Raw genomic sequence first — 22,481 nt, 5'->3', positions numbered from 1 at the left:
GTGTGTGTGTGTGTATTTGTCCTGTGTGTGTGTGTGTGTGTATTTGTCCTGTGTGTGTGTGTGTGTGTGTTTGTCCTGTGTGTGTGTGTGTGTATTTGTCGTGTGTGTGTGTGTCTGTGTGTGTGTGTGTGTATTTGTCCTGTGTGTGTGTGTGTGTGTTTGTGTATTTGTCCTTTGTGTGTGTATTTGTCCTGTGTGTGTATTTGTCCTGTGTGTGTATTTGTCCTGTGTGTATTTGTCCTGTGTGTGTATTTGTCCTGTGTGTGTGTGTATTTGTCCTGTGTGTGTGTGTATTTGTCCTGTGTGTGTGTGTGTATTTGTCCTGTGTGTGTGTGTGTATTTGTCCTGTGTGTGTGTATTTGTCCTGTGTGTGTGTGTGTGTATTTGTCCTGTGTGGTGTGTGTGTGTATTTGTCCTGTGTGGTGTATTTGTCCTGTGTGTGTGTGTGTATTTGTCCTGTGTGTATTTGTCCTGTGTGTGTGTGTATTTGTCGTGTGTGTGTATATGTCCTGTGTGTGTGTGTGTATTTGTCCTGTGTGTATTTGTCCTGTGTGTGTGTGTATTTGTCGTGTGTGTGTATTTGTCCTGTGTGTGTGTGTATTTGTCCTGTGTGTGTGTGTGTATTTGTCCTGTGTGTGTGTGTGTGTGTGTGTGTATTTGTCCTGTGTGTGTGTGTGTGTGTGTGTGTATTTGTCCTGTGTGTGTGTGTGTGTGTGTATTTGTCCTGTGTGTGTGTGTGTGTGTATTTGTCCTGTGTGTGTGTGTGTGTGTATTTGTCCTGTGTGTGTGTGTGTGTGTATTTGTCCTGTGGTGTGTGTGTTTGTGTGTTTGTCCTGTGTGTGTGTGTGTGTGTGTATTTGTCCTGTGTGTGTGTGTGTGTATTTGTCGTGTGTGTGTGTGTGTGTGTGTGTATTTGTCCTGTGTGTGTGTGTGTGTATTTGTCCTGTGTGTGTGTGTATTTGTCCTGTGTGTGTGTGTGTATTTGTCCTGTGTGTGTTTGTGTGTATTTGTCCTGTGTGTGTGTGTGTGTGTTTTTGTCCTGTGTGTGTGTGTGTGTGTATTTGTCCTGTGTGTGTGTGTGTGTGTGTGTATTTGTCCTGTGTGTGTGTGTGTATTTGTCGTGTGTGTGTGTGTATTTGTCCTGTGTGTGTGTGTGTATTTGTCCTGTGTGTGTGTGTATATTTGTCCTGTGTGTGTGTGTGTGTGTGTGTGTGTGTGGTGTGTGTGTGTGTGTGTGTGTGTGTGTGTATTTGTCTTGTGTGTGTGTGTATTTGTCCTGTGTGTGTGTGTGTGTGTGTGTGTGTATTTGTCCTGTGTGTGTGTGTGTGTGTATTTGTCCTGTGTGTGTGTGTGTGTGTATTTGTCCTGTGTGTGTGTGTGTGTGTATTTGTCCTGTGTTGTGTGTGTTTGTGTGTTTGTCCTGTGTGGTGTGTGTGTGTGTGTATTTGTCCTGTGTGTGGTGTGTGTGTATTTGTCGTGGTGTGTGTGTGTGTGTGTGTATTTGTCCTGTGTGTGTGTGTGTGTAGTTGTCCTGTGTGTGTGTGTATTTGTCCTGTGTGTGTGTGTATTTGTCCTGTGTTTGTATGTGTGTATTTGTCCTGTGTGTGTGTGTGTGTGTTTTTGTCCTGTGGTGTGTGTGTGTGTGTATTTTGTCCTGTGTGTGTGTGTGTGTGTGTGTATTTGTCCTGTGTGTGTGTGTGTATTTGTCGGTGTGTGTGTGTATTTGTCCTGTGTGTGTGTGTGTATTTGTCCCTGTGTGTGTGTGTATATTTGTCCTGTGTGTGTGTGTGTGTGTGTGTGTGGGTGTGGTGTGTGTGTGTGTGTATTGTCTTGTGTGTGTGTGTATTTGTCCTGTGTGTGTGTGTATTTGTGTGTGTGTTTATGTGTTTGTCCTGTGTGTGTGTGTGTGTGTATTTGTCCTGTGTGTGTGTGTGTGTATTTGTCGTGTGTGTGTGTGTGTGTGTATTTCCTGTGTGTGTGTGTGTATTTGTCCTGTGGTGTGTGTATTTGTCCTGTGTGTGTGTGTGTATTTGTCCGGTTGTGTTTGGTTATTTGTCCTGTGTGTGTGTGTGTGTTTTCCTGTGTGTGTGTGTGTGTGTGTGTGTATTTGTCCTGTGTGTGTGTGTGTGTGTGTGTGTGTATTTGTCCTGTTGTGGTGTGTGTGGTGTGTATTTGTCCTGTTGTGTGTGTGTGTGTGATTTGTCCTGTGTGTGGTGTGTGTGTGTGTATTTTCCTGTGTGTGTATTTGTCCTGTGTGTGTGTGTGTGTGTGTGTATTTGTCGTGTTTGTGTGTGTGTGTGTATTTGTCCTGTGTGGTGTGTGTGTGTGTGTGTATTTGTCCCTGTGTGTGTGTGTGTGTGTGTGTGTATTTGTCCTGTGTGTGTGTGTGTGTGTATTTGTCCTGTGTGTGTGTGTGTGTGTATTTGTCCTGTGTGTGTGTGTGTGTGTATTTGTCCTGTGTGTGTGTGTGTGTGTATTTGTCCTGTGTGTGTGTATTTGTCCTGTGTGTGTGTATTTGTCCTGTGTGTGTGTTTGTGTGTGTGTATTTTGTCGTGTGTGTGTGTGTGTGTGTATTTGTCCTGTGTGTGTGTGTATTTGTCCTGTGTGTGTGTGTATATGTGTCCTGTGTGTGTGTGTGTGTGTGTGTGTGTGTTTTGTCTGTGTGTGTGTGTATTTGTCCTGTGTGTGTGTATTTATGTGTGTGTTTGTGTGTTTGTCCTGTTGTGTTGTGTGTGTGTGTATTTGTCCTGTGTGTGTGTGTTTGTCGTGTGTGTGTGTGTGGTGTATTTGTCCTGTGTGTGTGTGTGTATTTGTCCTGTGTGTGTGTGTATTTGTCCTGTGTGTGTGTGTGTATTTGTCCTGTGTGTGTTGTGTGTATTTGTCCTGTGTGTGTGTGTGTGTTTTTGTCCTGTGTGTGTGTGTGTGTATTTGTCCTGTGGTGTGTGTGTGTGTGTGTGTATTTGTCCTGTGTGTGTGTGTGTGTGTGTATTTGTCCTGTGTGTGTGTGTGTGTGTGTATTTGTCCTGTGTGTGTGTGTGTATTTGTCCTGTGTGTGTGTATTTGTCCTGTGTGTGTGTGTGTATTTGTCGTGTGTGTGTGTGTGTGTGTATTTGTCCTGTGTGTGTGTGTGTATTTGTCCTGTGTGTGTGTGTATATTTGTCCTGTGTGTGTGTATTTGTCCTGTGTGTGTGTGTGTATTTGTCCTGTGTGTGTGTGTGTATTTGTCTTGTGTGTGTGTGTATTTGTCCTGTGTGTTTGTGTATTTGTGTGTGTGTGTGTTTGTCCTGTGTGTGTGTGTGTGTGTGTGTGTGTGTGTATTTGTCCTGTGTGTGTGTGTGTGTATTTGTCGTGTGTGTGTGTGTGTGTGTGTATTTGTCCTGTGTGTGTGTGTGTGTGTGTTTTTGTCGTGTGTGTGTGTATTTGTCCTGTGTGTGTGTGTATTTGTCGTGTGTGTGTGTGTGTGTGTGTGTGCATTTGTCCTGTGTGTGTATTTGTCCTGTGTGTGTGTGTATTTGTCCTGTGTGTGTGTGTGTATTTGTGTGTGTATTTGTGTGTATTTGTGTAAACTACTGAAAGAGCTGCTTCCTGTGCTTGGCCCTCCTATGTTGAACATAATAAACGGCTCTCTATCCACCAGATGTGTACCAAGCTCACTAAAAGTGGCAGTAATAAAGCCTCTCTTGAAAAAGCCGAATCTTGACCCAGAAATTATAAAAAACTATCGGCCTATATCGAATCTTCCATTCCTCTCAAAAATTTTAGAAAAAGTTGTTGCGCAGCAACTCACTGCCTTCCTGAAGACAAACAATGTATACGAAACGCTTCAGTCTGGTTTTAGACCCCATCATAGCACTGAGACTGCACTTGTGAAGGTGGTAAATGACCTTTTAATGACGTCAGACCGAGGCTCTGCATCTGTCCTCATGCTCCTAGATCTTAGTGCCGCTTTTGATACCATCGATCACCACATTCTTTTGGAGAGATTGGAAACCCAAATTGGTCTACATGGACAAGTTCTGGCCTGGTTTAGATCTTATCTGTCGGAAAGATATCAGTTTGTCTCTGTGAATGGTTCGTCCTCTGACAAATCAATTGTAAATTTCGGTGTTCCTCAAGGTTCCGTTCTAGGACCACTATTGTTTTCACTATATATTTTACCTCTTGGGGATGTCATTCGAAAACATAATGTTAAATTTCACTGCTATGCGGACGACACACAGCTGTACATTTCAATGAAACATGGTGAAGCCCCAAAATTGCCCTCGCTAGAAGCCTGTGTTTCAGACATAAGGAAGTGGATGGCTGCAAATTTTCTACTTTTAAACTCGGACAAAACAGAGATGCTTGTCCTAGGTCCCAAGAAACAAAGAGATCTTCTGTTGAATCTGACAATTAATCTGGATGGTTGTACAGTCGTCTCAAATAAAACTGTGAAGGACCTCGGCGTTACTCTGGACCCTGATCTCTCTTTTGAAGAACATATCAAGACTGCTTCAAGGACAGCTTTTTTCCATCTACGTAACATTGCAAAAATCAGAAACTTTCTGTCCAAAAATGACGCAGAAAAATTTATCCATGCTTTTGTTGCTTCTAGGCTCGATTACTGCAATGCTCTACTTTCCGGCTACCCGGATAAAGCACTAAACAAACTTCAGTTAGTGCTAAATACGGCTGCTAGAATCCTGACTAGAACCAAAAAATTTGATCATATTACTCCAGTGCTAGCTTCACTACACTGGCTTCCTGTTAAGGCAAGGGCTGATTTCAAGGTTTTACTGCTAACCTACAAAGCATTACATGGGCTTGCTCCTACCTATCTTTCCGATTTGGTCCTGCCGTACATACCTACACGTACGCTACGGTCACAAGACGCAGGCCTCCTAATTGTCCCTAGAATTTCTAAGCAAACGGCTGGAGGTAGGGCTTTCTCCTATAGAGCTCCATTTTTATGGAATGGTCTGCCTACCCATGTGAGAGACGCAGACTCAGTCTCAACCTTTAAGTCTTTACTGAAGACTTATCTCTTCAGTAGGTCCTATGATTAAGTATAGTCTGGCCCAGGAGTGTGAAGGTGAATGGAAAGGCTGGAGCAACGAACCGCCCTTGCTGTCTCTGCCTTGTCGGTTCCCCTCTTCCCACTGGGATTCTCTGCCTCTAACCCTTTTACAGGGGCTGAGTCACTGACTTACTGGTGTTCTTCCATGCCGTCCATGGGAGGGGTGCGTCACTTGAGTAGGTTGAGCCACTGACGTGGTCTTCCTGTCTGGGTTGGCGCCCCCCCCTTGGGTTGTGCCGTGGCGGACATCTTTGTGGGCTATACTCGGCCTTGTCTTCGGACGGTAAGTTGGTGGTTGTAGATATCCCTCTAGTGGTGTGGGGGCTGTGCTTTGGCAAAGTGGGTGGTGTTATATCCTGCCTGTTTGGCCCTGTCCGGGGGTATCATCGGATGGGGCCACAGTGTCTTCTGATCCCTCCTGTCTCAGCCTCCAGTATTTATGCTGCAGTAGTTTATGTGTCGGGGGGCTGGGGTCAGTCTGTTACATCTGGAGTATTCTCTTGTCTTATCCGGTGTCCTGTGTGAATGTAAATATGCTCTCTCTAATTCTCTCTTTCTTTCTTTCTTTCTCTCGGAGGACCTGAGCCCTAGGACTACCTGGCATGATGACTCCTTGCTGTCCCCAGTCCACCTGGCCATGCTGCTGCTCCAGTTTCAACTGTTCTGCCTGCGGCTACGGAACCCTGACCTGTTCACCGGACGTGCTTGTTGCACCCTCGACAATTACTATGATTATTATTATTTGACCATGCTGGTCATTTACGAACATTTTAACATCTTGACCATGTTCTGTTATAATATCCACCCGGCACAGCCAGAAGAGGACTGGCCACCCCTCATAGCCTGGTTCCTCTCTAGGTTTCTTCCTAGGTTTTTGGCCTTTCTCAGGAGTTTTTCCTAGGGAGTTTTTCCCAGCCACCGTGCTTCTTTCACATGCATTGCTTGCTGTTTGGGGTTTTAGGCTGGGTTTCTGTACAGCACTTTGAGATTTCAGCTGATGTACGAAGGGCTATATAAATACATTTGATTTGATTTGATTTGATTTGTGTGTGTGTGTATTTGTCCTGTGTGTGTGTGTGTGTATTTGTCCTGTGTGTGTGTGTGTGTGTGTATTTGTCCTGTGTGTGTGTGTGTGTGTGTGTTTGTGTATTTGTCCTGTGTGTGTGTGTGTGTGTGTTTGTCCTGTGTGTGTATTTGTCCTGTGTGTGTATTTGTCCTGTGTGTGTATTTGTCCTGTGTGTGTATTTGTCCCGTGTGTGTGTGTATTTGTCCTGTGTGTGTGTGTATTTGTCCTGTGTGTGTGTGTGTATTTGTCCTGTGTGTGTGTGTGTATTTGTCCTGTGTGTGTATATTTGTCCTGTGTGTGTGTGTATTTGTCCTGTGTGTGTGTGTGTATTTGTCCTGTGTGTGTGTCTGTGTGTGTGTTTGTCCTGTGTGTGTGTGTGTGTGTGTATTTGTCCTGTGTGTGTGTGTGTGTGTATTTGTCCTGTGTGTGTGTGTGTGTGTGTGTGTGTATTTGTCCTGTGTGTGTGTGTGTATTTGTCCTGTGTGTGTGTGTGTGTCTGTATTTGTCCTGTGTGTGTATTTGTCCTGTGTGTGTGTGTGTATTTGTCCTGTGTGTGTGTGTGTGTGTATTTGTCCTGTGTGTGTGTGTGTGTGTATTTGTCCTGTGTGTGTGTGTGTGTATTTGTCCTGTATGTGTGTGTGTGTGTGTATTTGTCCTGTGTGTGTGTGTGTGTGTGTGTGTGTGTGTATGTGTCCTGTGTGTGTGTGTGTGTGTGTGTGTATTTGTCCTGTGTGTGTGTGTGTGTATTTGTCCTGTGTGTGTGTGTGTGTGTGTGTGTGTATTTGTCCTGTGTGTGTGTGTGTGTGTGTGTGTGTATTTGTGCTGTGTGTGTGTGTGTATTTGTCCTGTGTGTGTGTGTGTGTGTGTGTGTATTTGTCGTGTGTGTGTATTTGTCCTGTGTGTGTATTTGTCCTGTGTGTGTATTTGTCCTGTGTGTGTGTGTATTTGTCCTGTGTGTGTGTGTGTGTGTATTTGTCCTGTGTGTGTGTGTGTGTGTTTGTCCTGTGTGTGTATTTGTCCTGTGTGTGTATTTGTCCTGTGTGTGTATTTGTCCTGTGTGTGTGTGTGTATGTAATTGTCGTGTGTGTGTGTGTGTGTATTTGTCCTGTGTGTGTGTGTGTGTGTATTTATCCTGTTTGTGTGTGTGTGTGTATTTGTCCTGTGTGTGTGTATTTGTCCTGTGTGTGTGTGTGTATTTGTCCTGTGTGTGTGTGTGTGTGTGTATATTTGTCCTGTGTGTGTGTGTGTGTGTGTGTATTTGTCCTGTGTGTGTGTATTCGTCCTGTGTGTGTGTGTGTGTGTGTGTATTTGTCCTGTGTGTGTGTGTATTTGTCCTGTGTGTGTGTGTGTGTGTGTATTTGTCCTGTGTGTGTGTGTGTATATTTGTCCTGTGTGTGTGTGTGTATTTATCCTGTGTGTGTGTATTTGTCCTGTGTGTGTGTGTGTGTGTGTGTATTTGTCCTGTGTGTGTGTGTATATCCTCTGTGTGTGTGTGTGTGTGTGTTTATTTGTCCTGTGTGTGTGTGTGTGTGTATTTATCCTGTGTGTGTATTTGTCCTGTGTGTAAGCGTGTGTGTGTGTGTGTTTTTGTCCTGTGTGTGTGTGTGTGTGTGTATATCCTGTGTGTGTGTGTGTGTGTGTATTTGTCCTGTGTGTGTGTGTGTGTATTTGTCCTGTGTGTGTGTGTGTGTGTGTGTGTATTTGTCCTGTGTGTGTGTGTGTGTGTTTCACACTGGACACACACGACAATCACACACACACACACACACACAGGACAAATACACACACACACACACACACACACACACCACACACACACACACACACACACACACACACACACACAGTCAGCATATAACTTTGTCCAGGACAAATGTGTGTGTGTATATTTGTCCTGTGTGTGTGTGTATTTGTCGCGTGTGTATTTGTCGCGCGTGTGTATTTGTCGCATGTGTGTATTTGTCGCGTGTGTGTATTTGTCCTGTGTGTGTATTTGTCCTGTGTGTGTATTTGTCCTGTGTGTGTATTTGTCCTGTGTGTGTATTTGTCCTGTATGTGTTTCGCAGACAGTCATTGAGGGATACACCTGAACTCACACACACACACACACACACACACACACACACACACACACACACACACACACACACACACACACACACACACACACACACACACACACACACACACACAGGGACACACACACAGGACACAGGACACACAGTCAGCATATAACTTTGTCCAAGTGTTGGTCAGAATGTTTGTCTTAACGAGCCTGATAAGTCAAACATGTCTGATATGAACATAGACGTAAACCCTCTACATACTTGAGTTTCTCCAGTCTGCAGTGTGGATCCTCCAGTCCAGCAGAGAGCAGTCTGACTCCTGAGTCTCCTGGGTGATTGTAGCTCAGGTCCAGCTCTCTCAGGTGTGAGGGGTTTGACCTCAGAGCTGAGACCAGAGAAGCACAGCCTTTCTCTGTGACTAGACAGCCTGACAGCCTGCAAAGAGTCAAATCATATTAAAACCACACTGCTATTCTTTGGTGGTGAAAATAGTGGCAGCATATTTGTTTCTACATTTTCAGAAATCAGTGTCCTGAAACCTGCCAAATCTATTCATCAATTAATGAATCTTTATTTTAAATGATCATATTACTTGTAGAGAAATATGTACAGTACAAATATTTGAGTAGACTGACCAGACCAATTTAAAAGCAGTATCAGTCAAAAGACAGACAGTGAGGTATCAGATTTAGATTGTATTGAGTATACAGTCCACACCATATCTATTTTGAAAGTGAAGATAACATTTTAAATGTGGCTCTAAATTCCAACATTTTGGATTTCAGATCAAATGTTTCATATGAGGTGACAGTATATAATGTCACCTTTTATTTGAGGATATTTTCATACATTTCTGTTTCACCATTTAGAAAAATAAAAGCACTTTATGCATCTAGTCCCCCTATTTAAAGAACTCATAAGTATTCTGACCAATTCACTCATAGTGTATTAAAGTAGTCAAAAGATTAGTGTTTGGTTGTAAACTAGTTGGATGCATTTGCAGTTTGTTTTGCCCAATAATAAAATGGTGGATGATGACTGGATTAATTTCTGTGTAAGTGAGTAGATAACATGTTTCTAAACACTACTAAATGAACCCTGATGATAACATGATTAATACAAATCATGAATGAATCATGAATAATAATGAGAGAGAAAGTTAGAGGCTACAACAAAACATGCTAACCTCTCACCATTACCAATAACAGAGGCTACAACAAAACATGCTAACCTCTCACCATTACCAATAACAGAGACTACAACAAACATGCTAACCTCTCACCATTACCAATAACAGAGGATACAACAAAACATGCTAACCTCTCACCATTACCAATAACAGAGGCTACAACAAAACATGCTAACCTCTCACCATTACCAATAACAGAGGATACAACAAAACATGCTAACCTCTCACCATTACCAATAACAGAGGCTACAACAAAACATGCTAACCTCTCACCATTACCAATAACAGAGGATACAACAAAACATGCTAACCTCTCACCATTACCAATACAGAGACTACAACAAAACATGCTAACCTCTCACCATTACCAATAACAGAGGCTACAACAAAACATGCTAACCTCTCACCATTACCAATAACAGAGGATACAACAAAACATGCTAACCTCTCACCATTACCAATAACAGAGACTACAACAAAACATGCTTACCTCTCACCATTACCAATAACAGAGGATACAACAAAACATGCTAACCTCTTACCATTACCAATAACAGAGACTACAACAAAACATGCTAACCTCTCACCATTACCAATAACAGAGGCTACAACAAAACATGCTAACCTCTCACCATTACCAATAACAGAGGCTACAACAAAACATGCTAACCTCTCACCATTACCAATAACAGAGGCTACAACAAAACATGCTAACCTCTCACCATTACCAATAACAGAGACTACAACAAAACATGCTAACCTCTCACCATTACCAATAACAGAAGCTACAACAAAACATGCTAACCTCTCACCATTACCAATAACAGAGGCTACAACAAAACATGCTAACCTCTCACCATTACCAATAACAGAGGCTACAACAAAACATGCTAACCTCTCACCATTACCAATAACAGAGGATACAACAAAACATGCTAACCTCTCACCATTACCAATAACAGAGGCTACAACAAAACATGCTAACCTCTCACCATTACCAATAACAGAGGCTACAACAAAACATGCTAACCTCTCACCATTACCAATAACAGAGGCTACAGCAAAACATGCTAACCTCTCACCATTACCAATTTATTTATTTATTTCACCTTTATTTTAAAAGAAATAAAAATAATAATAAACCCCAATGAGTCGTGCACAACCCGTGTCCAAATTAAGCACCTCACATTGTGGTTACTCACGACTTGGTAGATATTCCCTCAGCGAAGTATGGCAGTTCCATGCAGGTTTCCTCACCAAGTCCAAGGCAGCACAGCTACCCATGCAGACAGTCCTCCTTAGTAACCGATATCCCCATGGCAACACAGCTCCCCATGCAGACAGTCCTCCTTAGTAACCGATATCCCCATGGCAACACGAACTCGTTAAGCTTCCCAAGGAATTATCTCCCGGTGTCACACGATGCTAGGCTAACCTCTAGACTGGCTAATACCTCCACGACGAGATGGTAGCTTCAGTCTTTACTAAGTTTTAACTAAATTATAACAACTCTTTTATTAAATAAAACATGTATTTCCCTTCATGTGTTAGTAGCTATGGGTTTTGTTGTAGTTCTGTCGTCTTCTTTTATAATTTTTCTTCACCAACCGTCCTGAGGTAAAACGACCATCCTTTCATCAACGTCTTTTTCCCTCCCGTTAACCAGGTCAACACCCATTGGCCACAACTTAACAAGCGACCTTATTGGTCAAAACTTCAACTTCAAAGTAAAACAAACTATTCACTTATACATAAAATAAATATTTCTTCAAAAAGCATAATGCATTAACAACATTACAGTTTAGGAGCAATTCAATCATCTTTTAAATATAATACCAATTAATTATAACAAATAAACTCAATACTTGGTTCAAACAAGGGTATTACACAAACATACAGTCAATAATACAGTAGAAAAATAAGTCTATATACAATGTGAGCAAATGAAGTGAAATAAGGGAGGTAAAGGCAAAAAAAGGCCATGGTGGCCAAGTAAATACAATATAGCAAGTAAAACACTCGAATGGTAGATATGCAGTGGAAGAAAGTGCAAAGTAGAAATAGAAATAATGGGGTGCAAAGAAGCTAAATAAATAAATACAGTAGGGGAAGAGGTAGTTGGGCTTAATTATAGATGGGCTATGTACAGGTGCAGTAATCTGTGAGCTGCTCTGACAGCTAGTGCTTAAAGCTAGTGAGGGAGATAAGTGTTTACAGTTTTAGAGATTTTTGTAGTTCGTTCCAGTCATTGGCAGCAGAGAACTGGAAGGAGAGGCGGCCGAAGGAGGAATTGGCTTTGGGTGCGACCAGGGAGATATACCTGCTGGAGCGCGTGCTACTGGTGGGTGCTGCTATGGTGACCAGTGAGCGGAGATAAGGGGGGACTTTACCTAGCAGGGTCTTGTAGATGACCTGGAGCCAGTGGGTTTGGCGACAAGTATGAAGCGAGGGCCAGACAACGAGAGCGTACAGGTCGCAGTGGTGGGTAGTACTGTATATGGGGCTTTGGTGACAAAACGGATGGCACTGTGATAGACTGCATCCAATTTATTGAGTAGGGTATTGGAGGCTATTTTGTAAATGACATCGCCGAAGTCGAGGATCGGTAGGATGGTCAGTTTTATAAGGGTATGTTTGGCAGCATGAGTGAAGGATGCTATGTTGCGAAATAGGAAGCCAATTCTAGATTTAACTTTGGATTGGAGATGCTTATAGTGAGTCTGGAAGGAGAGTTTACAGTCTAACCAGACACCCAGGTATTTGTAGTTGTCCACATATTCTAAGTCAGAACCGTCCAGAGTAGTGATGCTGGACAGGCGGGCAGGTGCAGGCAGCGATCGGTTGAAGAGCATGCATTTAGTTTTACTTGTATTTAAGAGCAGTTGGAGGCCACGGAAGGAGAGTTGTATGGCATTGAAGCTCGTCTGGAGGTTAGTTAACACAGTGTCCAAAGGGTCAGAAGTATACAGAATAATACCAATAACAGAGGGGGTATGATCTTTGTGCCTCTGTAACTTTCTCATTTATCATCATTCACGATTAATTCCTGATTATTCATAATCATGGTAGGATCCACATGAATGTAGAAGTGTTCAGAAACATCTTCTATTCTTACTGACAATACAAGTGAAGTGACTCCAAAATGACAGGACATTATTCACTATTCAGTTTCTATTAAGAAAAATATAATCCAAAACACAACCAAAACAAACTGCAAATGCATTCAACAAGTTTGTAGAATCACAAGCTTGATGTAATCACTGCAGGCATGGAATATGGGACCACATACTAAACTTATGACAACTTTAATACAATATAAGTGCATTTGTCCGAATATGCACAACTTTTTCAAATGGGAGAACTAAATACATAAAGTGCTTTCCTTTCTTAACAGTAACACAGCTATGTATGAAAATACCCTCAAATAAAAGGTGACATTCTGTACTGTCACCTAATATGAAACATTCTATCTCAAATCCAAAATGCTGGAGCATAGCACCACATTTAAAACTGTAACCTTCACTGTCCAAACACATATAGTGTGGACTATGTGTGTCTGGTAAACACATGTGGATCTGGTGAACAGTTATCACTTGTTGACCAACTACAGGAATACTGACCTCAGAGTCTCCAGTTTACAGTGGGGATTCCCCAATCCAGCAGAGAGCAGCTTCACTCCTGAATCCTTCAGGTCATTGTTACTCAGATCCAGCTCTCTCAGGTGTGAGGGGTTTGACTTCAGAGCTGAGACCAGAGAAGCACAGCCTTTCTTTGTGACTCCACAGCCTGACAGCCTGACAAAGAGATCATCATGACTTCACAAACACACTGTTAATTTAACACCAGTAGTGTAGAAGGACAACGGTAGATGCATTTGGTTTATTCTCTCAAACAACATAGAGATTCATCTTCCATCAAAGCATTTATTCTTTAATATCTGATTCAATATGTTATTCAATATAATATTATATACATATTATAATACATATTTTTCTCTAAACTGAATATTTCTTCCTGATGATTACTTCTTATATGTCATTTTATTTACTCACAGAGCAGCTCTGGAGGCTTTGAACACTGGCAGCAGCCTCAGAAGACCTTCCTCTGATCTGGAGTATTTCTTCAGGTCAAACACATCCAGCTCCTTTTCTGAAGTCAGCAACACAAATACCAGAGCTGACCACTGTGCAGGTGACAGGCTGGGTTGTGAGAGACTTCCTGATCTCAGGAAGCTTTGGATCTCCTCCACTAGAGAATGGTCATTCAGTTCATTCAGACAGTGGAACAGATTGATGCTCCTCTCTGGAGAGGGATTCTCCCTGATCTTCTCCTTGATGTACTTGACTGTCTCTTCATTGCTCTGTGAGCTGCTTCTTGTCTTTGTCAGTAGACCTAGTAAGTGCTTCTGATTGGACTCCAGTGAGAAGCCCAGAAGGAAGCGGAGGAACAGGTCCAGGTTTCCTGTCTCACTTTGTAAGGCTTTATCCACAGCACTCTTGTAGAAAGTAACTTCAGGCTCGTCTTTTGTTTCCAGTTTGTCCATTAGATTCTCATTGTTGTTGATGAATGAGAGGAACACATATACAGCAGCCAGAAACTCCTGAATGCTCAGATGCACGAAGCAGTACACCTTGTCTTGGTACAGCCCACATTCCTCTTTAAAGAGCTGTGTGCACAATCCTGAGTACACTGAGGCTTCACTGACATCAATGCCAGCCTCTTTCAGGTCTTCTTCATAGAAAATCAGATTGCCATTCACAAGCTGTTGAAAAGCCAGTTTTCCCAGTGACAGAATGCTCTCATTATTCAAGTGCGGACCTGTCTCTTCTTTCCCAAGATACTTTTCATTCTTCTGTTTGGTATGAAACACCACAAGGTGTGTGTACATCTCAGTCAGAGTCTTGGGCATCTCTTCTCTCTTATGTTTCAGCATGGGTTCAAGGACTATTGCAGAAATCCAACAGAAGACTGGAATGTGGCACATGATGTGGAGGCTCCTTGATGTCTTTATGTGTGAGATGATTCTGCTGGCCAGGTCCTCATCACTGAATCTCTTTCTGAAGTACTCCTCCTTCTGTGGGTCATTGAACCCTCGTACCTCTGTCACCTGGTCAACACACCCTGAAGGGATCTTATTGGCTGCTGCAGGTCGGGTAGTTATCCAGAGGAGAGCAGAGGGAAGCAGGTTTCCCTTGATGAGATTTGTCAGCAGAACATCCACTGAGGTTGACTCTGTGACGTCACAACAGATGTTGTTCTTCTGGAAGTCTAGGGGCAGTCGGCACTCATCCAAACCATCAAAGATGAACAGAACTTTGTACTTGTTGTAGTTGGAGATTCTTGATTGTTTGGTTTCCATTGAGAAGTGATTGAGAAGTTCAATCAAAGTGTGTTTATCCTCTTTCATCAAATTCAGCTCCCGAAAAGGGAATGAAAACACAAATTGGACATCCTGATTGGCTTTTCCTTCAGCCCAGTCCAGAATGAACTTCTGCACAGCGACTCCCTTTGTCAGCACAGTTCTGATGAGTTTGTCTTGTCCAGTTAAGGGTTTGAAGATGTCGTTACATTTGATTGCAGTCTCTGGTCTTGCTTGTTTCCTGGTTGTTGTCTCAATCTGTCTCAGCTCATGTTCATTATTGACCTGTCCTGTTCCACCCTCTGTGATGTAGAGCTCTGTGTAGATCTTATTGAGAAGTGTTGGGTTTCCTTGTTTAGCGATCCCCTCAAATACACATTGAAACTTCTTCTTTAGATTAGATTGGAGTTCACGTTGGCAAATCACAGCAGGATCATCTGAATCTAGAAATAACACAGAGGATATTAATATTACGTCTGTTTTAATAACTACAGTATTGTAGGACTGTTATAACATTTTAAATTATAATCATTTATTCTCTTAACTGAATGTATAAATGTGTAAATGTTTTCATAATGCATTACAGACTGGTGTGACTGATTATATTATTATTGGTATTATTGATGGTATTGTTAATGTTGTCTCTCTCTCTCTAAATTAATCAACACAACACATCCCTTCTGCTACTTGATGAGGCCACTAGGTGTTGTGTTAAGGCTGCTACAATATCATTGAGTTACACAGCTACTTTAGCTGTACTTTAGCTACAGCTTTTAAATGTTATAAAACAGCATTCAACATGAGGCAGACAGATCTTACAGTTCTCCAGTGTGTCCGCAAGCTCCTTCTGGTTCATTTTCCTCAGGACGTGCAGTGTGATCTTCAGAGCCCCCTCTCTGGCACTGCTCTCCTGCTTCTCATCTTCAGCATCCACCACTTCCTCATCCTGCTTCTGACTCTCAAAGCCTTCTGGGAGTTCTGGACTAAGAATCCTCTTGAATATCTTCAGCTCGTTCTTCACAAATGTCATAATACTCTCTTCAAGCAACTGAAATAAATCAAGTAAATAAGCTAAGCAAGAGAAGAAATGCTTTCTCATTAACACAATAATGAATGATTGACAGATCAACTTTACTTGAGGAAAACAAAAACAAATGTTCATAACAGGACCACATACACTGAATATGGAGGCCAGGTCTGTTTGATGACTCTGGGAAGACTGACCACTGAGAATCTCTGACTCTGATCTCTCCTGTTGGTTTCTGTGGACAAAACATGAGATTATATCTCCTCAACCAGGGAGTACACACACACACACACACACACACACACACACACACACACACACACACACACCACACACACACACACACACACACACACACACACACACGAGGGAATGTTGTGTTTGTTTAATATTGTTTAAGGACTATATAAATGGACTAAAGGATTAGCCTATGGATTATGGAAACAACCAAAATAAATGTGAAAATGGGAGAGGAGAAATGACTAGAGACAGTGTTGTTTAACTCACTGACCATGACCCATGAGTTCTTCTTACCTTTGTTCAGTAGAAAAGTCTCCCTCTCTAAAGAATATAGGTTGACGCATAGACCGGTCACTCTTCATGGACACACAGCTGGGAACAGGGGAGGCTGGTCTCTCCTGCTTGATTGGACTTCAACACAACAGAGACAAACATTACATCTCTCACAAACAGGTATTTGTTTAAAATCTATCACTTGATGCTTTCATTTCAGAGAGACAAAAATATATCTGCCTCACTCTGTCACGTCCTGACCAGAAAAGGGGTCATTTTGTTATTGCAGTTGGTCAGGACGTGGCGTGGTGTGTTTGTTTTGTGTGTTTCGTTTTTTTGGGGGGTTATGTTCTATGTTAATATATTTCTATGTTTGTTCTAGTTCTTATATTTCTATGTGTAGTTTATTGGGTTGACCTTCAATTGGAGGCAGCTGTTTCTCGTTGCCTCTAATTGAAGGTCCTATTTAGTTGGGGGTGTTTTTCCATGGGTTTTGTGGGTAGTTTTTCCGTGTATAGTCTGAGCACCTTACAGGACTGTTTTTCGTCGTGCTTTTGTTCAGTGTTCATTTCTTTAATACATTCAAGAAGATGATTCACATTCCCGCTGCAGTTTGATCCCATCCTTACGACGAACCTGACACACTCTCAAATGTGACCGACCAGCTCAATTTGGTAATTAACTAAATTAACTAAATGTATGGTGTTTTTGATTTATGTCAGTTTAATTGTTTGTTATGGTATAAGTGGTTATGGTTGTAAGTGATAAAATTAACTAGAAGATTGTATATTTGGAATTCTGAGTAATTACTTCATTAGTAAGGAATTACACATTATTCAGTAGTACTGCAGTTGCTACATAATTCCAATAGATGGCAGCATAAGACCACAATGACATTTCAGAAGATCAGTTTAGTTTTCTCCCTGGATGCACCACCACTCCCCCTCATAGGAAAACTCCTGTGTGGGCTTCTGTCTGTCCTTTCCACACTGCTAACGCAAGAAGAAGACTGCAAAAGCATTTAAAAGATTACTGTTTAGTAATATAATGATGATTCATGTTTATTATTACCTGTTTTTATTTCAAAAGCCAAGGGGCATGTTGTGGTAAATTTAGTAACCGGGAGGGTTGCATGATGTAATTTATTGGCGGGCTGGAAGACGCACTCTTGTCTTTTCTATTCCGAGGTTGTTTACTCACAATATCAGATATTAAGATTTTTTTATCATGCATGTAATGTTATACTAAGGTTGAGGTTCTGACTAATGATATTTTACCCGGGGTTCAGTACCTGCTATAGTCACTATTTTTGTTTCTCTCCCTAAAGCAACACAGGACTAATACGAGATATATAGCTAACTAAAGTAATGAGTGACCATTTTAGAAAATCATGGGACATATAGTCTGTGGTTGCATGCTATTTTATGTCAATCATATTGCTGCTTGTAGCCTATAACTGATGCTTCGTGGTCTTATGCTGCCATCTATTGGAAATATTTAGCAATTAAAAGCTATTCATTCACATACAGACATGGTGAGGTAGCTGAGAAATAAAGTGTATTTTTCCCATTAATTCCTTAGATCAGTCTCAAACCTTCCCCATCTATCCCAATTACTGGACTTTCACATAGAGGTCACCAGGTCACCAAGTTCAAAACACATTTTGAAAATTAAACTAGTGTGTCTTGTTAATCAAGTGTTCTGCCTTACAAATAGTAAATGTAATCAAATAACAAAACAATAAAAGCAAAATGATTAGATAGATTTTGGTTAACAAAATAATCAAAATGCTATTTAGTACTAAAATAGTTTCTAGAACTGTTCTAGGCTACCCTACCCTAGAATTAGGGTTCAGGATTAAATAGGTTATACGTAGGGTTAGAGTTTCTGTACAGCACTTTGTGACATCTGCTGATGTAAAAAGGGTTTCATAAATACATTTGATTGATTGTTAGGTTTAGGGTTTTTTAGGCAAAAAACAGTATGGGTTTATATCTCTCTTGCTCCTCCCTGTGGCCTTCTGTGGGTACTACATAACTCATTCACGACACCTGCCAGGCTCATAATCTGAAGTAGCAACTGTGTCAGATCCACAAATCAATGAGCTAGACATTTTACATTTACATTTAAGTCATTTAGCATACGCTCTTATCCAGAGCGACTTACAAATTGGTGCATTCACCTTATGATATCCAGTGGAACAACCACTTTACAATAGTGCATCTAAATCTTTTAAGGGGGTTAGAAGGATTACTTTATCCTATCCCAGGTATTCCTTAAAGAGGTGGGGTTTCAGGTGTCTCCGGAAGGTGGTGATTGACTCCGCTGTCCTGGCGTCGTGAGGGAGCTTGTTCCACCATTGGGGTGCCAGAGCAGCGAACAGTTTTGCCTGGGCTGAGCGGGAACTGTGCTTCCTCAGAGGTAGGGGGGCCAGCAGGCCAGAGGTGGATGAACGCAGTGCCCTTGTTTGGGTGTAGGGCCTGATCAGAGCCTGAAGGTACGGAGGTGCCGTTCCCCTCACAGCTCCGTAGGCAAGCACCATGGTCTTGTAGCGGATGCGAGCTTCAACTGGAAGCCAGTAGAGAGCGGAGGAGCGGGGTGACGTGAGAGAACTTGGGAAGGTTGAACACCAGACGGCTGCGGCGTTCTGGATGAGTTGTAGGGGTTTAATGGCACAGGCAGGGAGCCCCGCCAACAGCGAGTTGCAGTAATCCATTTGGTTTGCAACTCAGTGAACCTGCGCAGCATTCACTCAATTTGATGCCTTTGAATGAAGATTGATGCATATCTAATTTCCAGCAGCCATTTAAAAACAAGATGTCGTAAAAAAAATTAAAAATCTAGTATTCTGTTGAAATCGGCCACATCTTGAAAAAGAGGACATGCAGAAATAATAGTAATAATAATTGAAAAAAGATATACCCATCAAAAATCTATTAATTGAAAATCTGAGAACAGTAATATTGAAGGTACCCATAAGCAACCATTTCTGATGAAAAAACAAATGTGATGCATTTTGGAAATAAACTCTTAATAATTATTTAAAAAATTGTCATCTCACCTCTTGGCTTTGGTGTCATGTTCCCCAGAGAGACTCATTTTAGAGCACTGACCCCTAAACAGAGAACCACAACCAACATGTTGGATAACACAGTCATTCTTTAATGTCAATTGTTGTCATTTATTAATTATCTCTTATCTCTTATGAAACATTTACTAACAGACATATAGAAACAGTCAGGTGATTTAAAGCATCACATGAACATGTAGTTGTGACATTTCATCTCCATGGTAACTGTCAATAATAAAAATAAGTCACTGTTTGTTAAGGTAGTTCTAGACAGAACAACAACAATAATAATAATAATAATAATAAGTCACTGTTTGTTAAGGTAGTTCTAGACAGTACAGCAACGACAATAATAATAATAATAATAATATTATTATTATTATTATTATTATTATTATTATTATTATTGTTGTTGCTGTACTGTCTAGAACTACCTTAACAAACAGTGACTTATTATTATTATTATTAATATTATTAAGTCACTGTTTGTTAAGGTAGTTCTAGACAGTACAGCAACAACAACAATAATAATAATAATAATAATAATAATAATAATAATAATATGTCACTGTTAAGGTAGTTCTGTTCCTGGAGCGCTACCCTCCAGTAGGGTCTCACTCCAACCCTGTTCCTGGAGCGCTACCCTCCGGTAGGGTCTCACTCCAACCACAGTTGTAACTAACCTGATTTATCTTATAAACCAACTAATTATTTTAATCAGGTGACTAGTTTTGAATAGGAATGAAAACCTACAGGATGGTATCTCTCCAGGAACAGGATCGGAGAGCCCTGTTTTAGAAGATGCATAAAATCCATCCTCCAATTTTTTCTGACTATTCAGCTTCAGCTAACCGTGCTAATATCTTATTAGAAATCAGTTTTTTTTTGTAACAGTAACGTTACCATTTACCTGGTAATTAAATATAATTTATTTAGAAGTGATCAGAATAATGTTTATTGTATTCTCAAATTGAAAGTGCTCCCTCGCGCTCCTCAGCACTACACCCATGATGATAAGAGATCATAGATCAAACCTACTCTTGGCTATTAAATGTCTGACTACGACCTAACTTTATAATAGTGTGTAAGTAGCTTCTAGACTTACCAGTCTGCTCGTCTTTCCTTCAAATCAATACTTTTACCCGACTTCTAATGTTGCTGAGAAATGTGCGCCACAGTTTCAACATCCCTTTTGTACGTGCATTAGCCCACAAACTTCCTTTCAACTTCATGAGGAAATGACATAACAGAATTCCTAAACCCAGAGACCAACATCCCGAGTCTACTGGGACCGCTGGGGAAGCAGACTGTAGGAAGTAGACCGATGCTGTGATTTGGGGTTTGAGAAGTCAGAAGTGAAAAATTCCTCCTTAGTTGTACGTTTTCTCTAAATCTAAAGGCAAAACCCAGATTCCAGCCAATGTCTTAAGTATTTGAACTTCGTGAAAGAGACAAACTGACACGTTATTATTTTAGTCAAAAACGACTTTATATCGAAGGAGTGTCTTTGGTTTGACGGCCTGCACATGCGCAGTTCTACATACTTTTGTATATCTAGTGTGTGTGTGTATATATATATATTTTTTTTTTTTCAACTGTAAATGCAGTTATTGTGAAGTGGAAACATCTTGGAGAAACAACGGCTCAAGCGTGAAGTGGTAGGCCACACAAGCTCACAGAACGGGGCAGCCAAGTGCTGAAGCACATTTTCTGGAGTAATGAATCACGCTTCACCATCTGGCAGTCCGACTGTCACGTCTGGGATTGGTGGATGCCAGGAGAACATTACCTGCCCCAACGTATACTGCCAACTGTAAAGTTTGGTGGAGGAGGAATAATGGTCTGGGGCTGTTTTTCCATGGTTCGGGCTAGTCCACTTAGTTCCAGTGAAGGGAAATCGTAACGCTACAACATACAATTACATTCTAGATTATTCTGTGCTGGCAACTGTGGCAACATTTTGGGGAAAGCCCATTCCTATTTCTGATTGACAATGTCCCTGTGCACAAAGCGAGGTCCATACAGAAATTGTTTGTCGAGATTGGTGTGGAAGAAATTGACTGTCCTTCACAGAGCCCTGACCTCAACCCCGTTGAACACCTTTGGGATGAATTGGAATGTCAACTGTGAGCCAGGCCTAATCACCCAACATCAGTGCTCGACCTCACTAATGCTCTTGTGGCTGAATGGAAGCAAGTCCCCGCAGCAATGTTCCAACATCTAGTGGAAAGCCTTCCCAGAAGAGTGGCGGCTGTTATAGCACCAAAGGGGGGACCAACTCCATATTAGTGCCCTTGATTTTGGAATGAGATGATCGGTGAGCAGGTGTCCACATACATTTGGTCATGTAGTGTATATTTGATGCTGTTTGTAAAAATCATGCCACCATTTTAGTTATAGTTATAACATACTGTAGTCTAAAACCTTTAACTAGTACATTTGGGAACAGGACATAATGTCATATTTTCCAAATGGTTTCGTTATCAGAAATGACCAACTTCATGACATGACACTGACTTGGGTGACTTCCTCATGTCTCCTTTTCCGTTAAATTCGTAATCTATGCTGGAGATCCCCCTTAACAAAGCCTTGCCTTAGTCTATCCAGTGGACAAGCCTTCTGCCATGCCTGGATATTTTCAGAAAAAAGTACCAACACTTTAAAATTAAATATCACTTGGGATAATCTTCCAAAGACATTGACTTTTATTAAAATAACAGATTGTACCTGTCCAGCTCCAGGTTCCCCAGAAGGACCAGACACCACCATCTCCTCAGACCAGGCTGAAGGACCAGACACCACCATCTCCTCAGACCATGCTGAAGGACCAGACACCACCATCTCCTCAGACCAGGCTGAAGGACCAGACACCACCATCTCCTCAGACCAGGCTGAAGGACCACACACCACCATCTTCTCAGACCAGGCTGAAGGACCAGACACCACCATCTCCTCAGACCAGGCTGAAGGACCAGACACCACCATCTCCTCAGACCAGGCTGAAGGACCAGACACCACCATCTCCTCAGACCAGGCTGAAGGACCAGACACCACCATCTCCTCAGACCAGGTATATCAGGCTGAAGGACGAGAACAGTCACAATGCATTTCCAATTGCTCATTTGAGCATCTGTA

At 41.7% G+C, this 22,481-nt stretch overlaps 1 long non-coding RNA gene and 1 pseudogene across 1 annotated transcript; both read right to left on the bottom strand.

Annotated features, from left to right (window-relative positions):
• LOC115186558 (stonustoxin subunit beta-like) overlaps positions 1-13,149 on the bottom strand; it is an 18,670-nt pseudogene extending 5,521 nt beyond the window's left edge.
• An 8,749-nt stretch (positions 13,150-21,898) lies between these two features.
• On the bottom strand, positions 21,899-22,156 carry LOC115186798 (uncharacterized). Its single transcript, XR_003875916.1, has 2 exons — positions 22,074-22,156; positions 21,899-21,974 (listed from the first exon to the last, which is right to left on the bottom strand). It is a non-coding gene; the product is annotated as an uncharacterized LOC115186798 (long non-coding RNA).
• Positions 22,157-22,481: the final 325 nt, after the last annotated feature.

This window comes from Salmo trutta, unplaced genomic scaffold (genome assembly GCF_901001165.1).
Source record: "Salmo trutta unplaced genomic scaffold, fSalTru1.1, whole genome shotgun sequence".
Classification (NCBI taxonomy): Eukaryota; Metazoa; Chordata; class Actinopteri; order Salmoniformes; family Salmonidae; genus Salmo; species Salmo trutta.
Note: the sequence above shows the minus strand (reverse complement) of the source record. Positions and strands in the feature narration are given on the sequence as shown.